The sequence below is a fragment of the Nicotiana sylvestris genome, chromosome 3 (assembly GCF_000393655.2).
Source record: "Nicotiana sylvestris chromosome 3, ASM39365v2, whole genome shotgun sequence".
Lineage (NCBI taxonomy): Eukaryota > Viridiplantae > Streptophyta > Magnoliopsida > Solanales > Solanaceae > Nicotiana > Nicotiana sylvestris.
The window spans coordinates 162845355-162852942 of NC_091059.1; the positions used below are offsets into that span (position 1 = coordinate 162845355).

General features: G+C 34.5%; 1 long non-coding RNA gene across 2 annotated transcripts; it reads left to right on the forward strand.

Moving 5' to 3' along the window:
- Positions 1–601: 601 nt before the first annotated feature.
- Positions 602–6506, forward strand: LOC104238500 (uncharacterized). 2 transcript variants are annotated; one of them, XR_713891.2, is made up of 4 exons: positions 602–999; positions 1319–1380; positions 5091–5146; positions 5240–6506. It is a non-coding gene; the product is annotated as an uncharacterized lncRNA (long non-coding RNA). The 2 variants fall into 2 exon arrangements; XR_011405898.1 differs by lacking the exons at positions 5091–5146; positions 5240–6506 and adding an exon at positions 2818–2883.
- Positions 6507–7588: the final 1082 nt, after the last annotated feature.

A 7588-nucleotide genomic window follows, 5' to 3' on the forward strand; every position in this document is an offset into this window, starting at 1 on the left:
ACGAATATATACTAACTAGTACTCTCTGGTCACATGTTGTAGTTGTGATTGTATGATTACGATAGGCAGCAGCACATGGTTCAGTAGTTTATACAATCTTTTTCTGGTGATCTATTTGGACGATTGTGCTTTTTGAATGGTGGCGATTGCAAATCTAATCTACCATTTTACTTAATCATAATATTGTCATACAAATTGATCAATCTTTTATATTATGCAAGTTGAAAAATTAAATTACACTACTTATATACTCAATGGATAAAGAAAGTATAATTTTCCAAATGTTTGTATTAATTATAAATAATTATTTAACAATTGTCTCAATTGGAAGAACTTTATTTAAGATTTAAGGCATAATCTCATATCCTTTTAAGTTTAGCTTCGTCACAACTCACGATAACCTTCCTTGTGGTTTAGGATATTAGCTTGATTTTTTACAAACAATACTTTTAACCTATTTATCGTTATAAAAAATATACAACTTAGAGTAATTTACCCTTAGTAATATTTAAAAGTAACCTTAACGGTCCTTGCTTCCTTGGACCTCCTTCCTATGCTATTTGTATACATTTTCAGTAAAATGAGGAGTTATGTAGGAGATGTTCAAAATTCATCCTTGTTTCCCGTCTTTCCCCAATCTCTGATATCAGCACCGCCCAGCTCCGTCACCTCACACGACGCCGTTCCTCAATGGCTTCGCAATTCTAGCTTCACAACCGATATCTCCGTCATAAACAACGAACTACGGTAATATCGAGAATCTAGAAGACGAAGAAGGATATGATACAGTAAAGGAAAATGAAATAGGAGAGGGAGCAAGGTATGAGTTGCTGGACTCGTTCGCGTCGGAGCGGGGCCACATTATGACTATACACTTTCTTCTTCTAGAAAATGTGATGTTCGAACTTGGGCTTCTTTTTCAGCTAATACTAATGTTTAAAGACTAGTATTTAACTCTCGTGGCGATCGAGACAATTTAGCTTTTGGTACTCTCTACAGGTGCGTATGCTTCTCTTTTATGCCTTCTTTTAGCGTATGCTGCTCTTTTTTGCCTTCTTTTAAGCTACATAGAACAAGTAATAATCAGAATAAGAGTCGCGACGCAACTTGCTTAATTTTTCTAATTTAACTGTAATTTGATTTGTTAACTGTCAGGAGAATTTAAATTCTCAACATCTAGCATGTTGGGGAGCAATATTTTGTAGTGCTTATTTGCAGTTAGTCACTGGACTGGTGGCCGAGGGCATCTCTGTTTGAAGAATATTTGCTTATTCTATTTATTGAAGTGATTGACCAGATCCATCCTCTTCTTTTTTAGGTTTGGTGGGCAACGTCAACAGAAAACAAGAAGCTAGAACCACTATCAGAAATATGGAACAGGTTCATGAATTTGAATTTGGGAACTGAATTTGACATTAGTTTTATGCGATAACTCGTTTGTCTGAAGTCAAAATCTTGACACCACAAAGAAGGCATACAATACCTCTATGAAAAGGCCGATTGACTCAGTTGAATTGATATGGGGAAAATGTTTTAAAACTAGAGACATTAAATTTGAAAGGACTAGCTAATCTTAACCTTTAGTATCCTTAGGACTAACGGAATTGACCAATAGAAAATAATAGATCAATTCTAGAAAATATGTATATAAAATGCCTAGTTTGGCCGAGAGATCTCATGGCTTATCCAGGACTTTAAAGTGATGGCTGCTCCAGTATTTTTACAATAAAGTTGTTATCGGCTGCATAGTATAAGAACATAGATATTTAACACTTGAGGGTGAAAAAGATACGGAGAAAACAAAATTTAAGGTTATCATGATTAAAGAAAAGTTCTATTTAGAATCATTCTCAACGAGTTTTCATACTTTGAAAAGGTAGAATAGTTTACAACATCTTGCTTACAGGTGCAAACATATTTTGTTATACATAGCAAACTGAGCAAACATTCTAAATTTCTTCACCATGTTTCATGGATAAGAAAGCTCTTAATTCCTGCCTCAACAAACCCAAAACTGTCAGTTCTCAAACTTGAAACTAACCCTTTTTTAGTTTTGGAAATTATACAACACAGAGAACAAGAATCGAAAGATACGGCTGGAAAATCATCATATAATCATTATCTGAATCAATTGAATTGTTTGTCAAGCTGATTATGAGTTGAAAATCTCCTTTTAATGGTGTTATTCCTGACCGAAAGTATCTTTTCCTAAAACAATGAGCAAAAAAAAAGAGAAGAGTATTAAATATAGGAAATGTGATGGAGAATTTAGATTTTTTTTCTTCATAAATTGGTGGAGACATTGAGGTAAATATTGGATAAAATTGGAGGACTACAAGAATTTAGAATGACCTTAAAGTGCTAAACAAATTTTCACTTTTAAAGGACAAAAGAGAAGCAATAAAAGATAGAGAAATGTCAATCCAGTAAGGGGCAAAAAAGAAGAATGTGCAAGCAAATGAAAAACTTCAAACCAGATCGGAATATTCATCGCCATTCTTTAATCCTGCTTTCCAATCAGCACCCAATTATCATATTAAGTGATGGGTGCTCACAACTTCATTTGTCAGCTTTTTACTGATTGTCAATAGTAATAAATTGTCGAAGCTCATCTAAAGTTGCAGTAATTACTGGTAGATGTTCATCGGAGAGTGTGTCTAAACGTGTCGTCTGGACACTGGCTAGAGTTGGTTGGAAGGAGCACATGTCATTGTTGATGATGTAGTTTTGGTTTAAAATGTCAGCTAGTTTATACCCATTGTTCTCAGAATCATACACATACAAATATCGATGTTGTTTCGTGTAACTACCTTCTAGGAAAAGCACATGTTTGCTATCAATCCAGACTGGGATACCCATGAAGTTGTCCAAAGTGTGGGAAACTCTCCAATTGCTGGTTACATAATCATAAGCAGCAATGACTGTGGATTTCCTGAATTTGCAAACAAGGGTAAGTAAACCTTGTGCCATCCCTAACCATGTATCAAAACCAGGATAAAGTTTACCATAGATGGGAGCATGATGACTGAAGAACGCAGGAAGGTCAAGAATTATAGCCTCTTCTCTCTTTGTATTAAAAGCAAGAACACTGCCATCACTTCTGAGCCAATGTAAGGAATCATTCACGTAAACAGGTTTAGTACATTGGGCCAAATTGATGAAATTCACTCTAAATCGAACTTCGTGCCACAAACCAGATCGCTCTGATGAAAATACATAAAATTTATACCCTTGTTGTTCAGCCAGTTTCCCAACGATTACCAGTTTATATTGATCTGAAGTGGGGTAATCAACCGCTAAGCCTATGCCACGAAATTTCATAAACTCATGTATAGGCTTTGGGTATGATATCAACTGGTGTGCCCCGGTTATAGGATTGAAAACACAAAAATTCCTAAACTTAAGAAAGACAAGGAGAAGAAGACCCCTGCATGAGGCCAAAACTGAAGAGTGGTCGGGTAAAAGAAACATCTCACTGTGAGTGGTTGGGAAAGGAGGGTTTATGGAGATTTTGTGGACGCGATTGGGTCCATATGAATGATAGACGAATAGTGTTGAAGAAATCTTTTGATGTGGAAACCAAATTTGAGAAAATTTAAGATCAGAAATCCTAGTATTAAAGTTCTTGCTTAGAACTTTACATTGAACTGCAAGCTTCAAAGGCAAGTAGGAGATGATTTCCACGACTAAGTCATCGTTCAGTTCCATAGTCGCAAAATTATAATATTCAGTTGCGTTGCTCTTCTTTGCTCTGTTGGGAATAGCGGTTTGTCTTGCACTTGTTTTGTTCTTTTTCTTTTTCGAGTCTAAATACAAGGAGGACATCATATACTTAACCTAAAACGTCTGTCTTCATTGGCATGGACACTACACCTTTTCCTTACACAATTAGGTAACTTTAAGCCTATTACGTGTATAAGTTTTTAATTATTTTCTCTTTTTAATATTTAAATTATGAATAAGAAAAATAGTACCTAATAGAAGATAACTTGGACTCTACTTTTATTCTACCCTAATTATGACCTTGTTTACCAAAAAATACAAAAATTTCACGTCTTCTAAGTTTTCATCATCGTGTTATCTTCAACAGCATTGAAGCAACTACGGCTTCTTCTCGTGTGGCACTTTCTTTAGCTTCAAAACTCTCTGGTGTCATTTTTAAAATCACCATTTGACTTATATGAATTCTCTGGATATATACATGTTGTAGTTGTGATTGTAAGATTATGAGCAGGCAGAAAACAATACAATCTTCTTCTGGTGATCTATTTGGGCGATTGTGCTTCTTGAATCGTGGTGGACGCAAATCTAGTTAAACATTTCACTTAACCATAATGTTGGGCATAGATTGATCAACATTTTTACATTTTTGCTTATAAAATTTCTTCTTTCAAGGTCCTAGTAGATATGCTTCAAGTTAAATAGATCATGACAAGCTCCAATTGAAAGTTCTAGCAGAAATTGTGCAATTTGAATAATTAACTGACTCTATTTAATTTACTCAATTGGATAAAAAATACTTCATTATTTTTCAAATGCCTGTATTAATTAGAGAATAAAGACAACAGTTGCCGATTTTATTTAAAATAAGGGATATTTTCATAGATCTCCCCTCACTTTTAGACTTTGCAGGATTTAAAGATGAGATATCATAAAATATTTATTTTTTGGAATTTGAATATTCTTTTTCATGAAGTCAGTGTATGAGTTTCATGTGGTTGCATGCTTTCTCGAGAAGGCTAGTTTTGTAACTCTATGATCAGAAATAAATTGAAGTTTATAATGACAGAGTTGGACTAGATTGCTACTGGATATTTCAAAAAAAAAAAAAGTAGTATCAAGCATCTTAATTGTTAACATGAAAACCAGTCTTTCTACGGAAATTGGAGTGGCAAGGCTGATAACCAAAAGATTCTATTCGTATTGCGGCCATGTCATAGTTCAATTTAGAGTCTTAATCAGTTGGTTTTCTAAGCCAGCCATTCAGCCTACATATGATATTCTTGCATCAGTTTATGGTTCAAAGCAGCTGTTTTATTTAGTTGGCTATTATGACTTATTTCCTACCTAATTAGTTTTCACCTATGCAGTCCTAGCCTGCGTATAGTGCTGAATGCAGAATTGCAAGATTGTAAACTCTATTCTGGTAACAACCTTTTTAACTGTTCTGCATCTTCAACGCGCAGCCTATGTCGTATCTGTGCTCCTTTAACAGCGTTTTCGTACTGCTTATTTGCAGTTAGTCACTGGAGTGGTGGCGAGGGCAACACGGTTTGAAGCAATATTTGCTTATTCTATTTCTTGAAGTGATTCCATACTCTGTTAGGAAACAACTTGGTCAGCAGACAAATAAGGCACGAAATATCTATATGACTTGTTAGGGGGAAATAGTTCTAAAATAAGACATTAAATTTGAAAGGACTAGCTAATCTTGGCCTTCAGTATCCTTTAGGACATAGAAACAACAAATAAACTACAAAATTGAACTGAAACTAAGTGGTGCCTTCATTAATAAGTCGTCTAAGCTCATCTAACGTTGCAGTAATAGCTAACAGATGTTTTCTGTGGACTGTGTTTGAGATTGTCTTATGGACACTGGCTAACGTTGGTTGGAAGGAGCACAGGTAACTATTAATGATGTAGTCTTTGTTTAAGACACCAGCACTTTTATACCCATTGATCTCAGAATCATACACATACAAATGTCGAAGCTGTTTTAGGCGACGATCTTCTAGGAGAAGCACATGTTTGCTGTCAATCCAGATAGGGAAAACCATCAAAAAGGTCATGCCTCTTAATGAAGTTGTCCAAAGTGTGGGAAATTCTCCAATTGCTGCTTACATAATCATAAGTAGCAATGATTATGGATTTCTTGAAAACGCAAACAAGAGTAAGTAAACCTTGTGCCACCCCTAACCATGTATCAAAATCGGGACTAATTTTACCATTGATGGGATCATGATGACTGATCATGAACTCAGGAAGGTCAAGAATCGTAGCCTTTTCTTTTTTTGTATTAAAAACAATAACACGACCATCAGTTCTTAGCCTATACAAGGAATCATTCACGTAAACAGGTTTAATACGGAGAGTCAAATTGCTGAAAGTCACTCTAAAATGGACTTCATGCCACACACCAGATCGCGCGGGTGAAAATACAAAAAATTGATACCCTTGTTTAGCCAGCTTCACAATGATTACCAGTTTATATTGATCTGAAGTGGGGTAATCAACGGCTAAGCCTGCATTACAAAAAATCATAAACTCATCTATAGGTTTTGGGTATGATATCAATTGGTGCGCTCCAGTTATAGGATTGAAAACACAGAAATTCCTACACCTATAAAAGTCAAGGAGAAGTAGACCCCTGCATGATGTCAAAACTAGGGGAAAGGTAAAAAAGATGTCTCATAGTGAGTGGTTGGGAAAGGAGGGTTTATGGAGATTTTGTGGAAGTGTTTGGGTACATATGAATCATAGATGAATAGTGTTGAAGAAATCTTTTGATGTGGAAATCAAATTTGAGAAAATTTAAGATCAGAAATCCTAGTATTAAAGTTCTTGTTTAGAACTTTACATTGAACTGCAAGCTTCAAAGACAAATAGGAGATGATTTACACAACTAAGTCATCACTCAGTTCCATAGTGCAAAATTATACTCACTCCGTTTCAATTTATATGAACCTATTTCCGTGTAAAAAAGAATGACCCATTTCCTTATTTGGAAACAATTTACCTTTACACAATAATTTATAGCCACACAAAATATATGTGCCTTATTTTACACCACATAATCAAAAGTTTTTTTTTTTTTTAATTCCGTGCTCAGTCAAATGGGTTCACATTAATTGAAACGGAGGGAGTAATATTTTGTTGCTTTGTTCGCCGTTTGTCTTGTACTTGATTTCTTCTTCTTCTTTTTCGAGTATAACTGCAAGGTAGAAATCATATATATAACCTAAAACTTCTCTGTCTTCATTGGTATGGACCTTAGCTGGACACCACACCTTTTCCGTACACAGTTAGGTAACTTTAAGTTTTAATTATTTTCATTTTTTAATATTTTAATTATGAATAAGGAAAATAGTACCTAATAGAAGTAGGGTTGTGCATAATTTGGTAAATATCGAATTACCGTACCTAAATCGAAAATTTTGGTATTTGATATTCGATATTTTGATATTAGGTATGGTATTTGGTTTAATTTTTAAAAACAATTGGCACTACAGATCTAGGATTTAAGGCTTATGGGTTCCTACTGCAATTTCAAATTAATATGCAATAATAACTGAGTTCGCAGTTAGATATTTATAAATATTTAAGTGAATTTCTTAATATAAATACAGGGTCTATGCAAAAGTTACTGGGTTCCCGGGAACCCGTATTGTATACTCTAGGTCCGCCCCTGAGGTATGGTATTTGGTATTTTAAAATGAAATACCGAAATACTGATACCGTACCGAAATAGATATTATATTGCACAATACACATATTATTAATTATAACATAAATATAAAAAATCTAAAATTTTACTTTCCTTTATTCTTTAAGTTCATCAATTGACTCTAAGCAAGTAACAAGACATTTC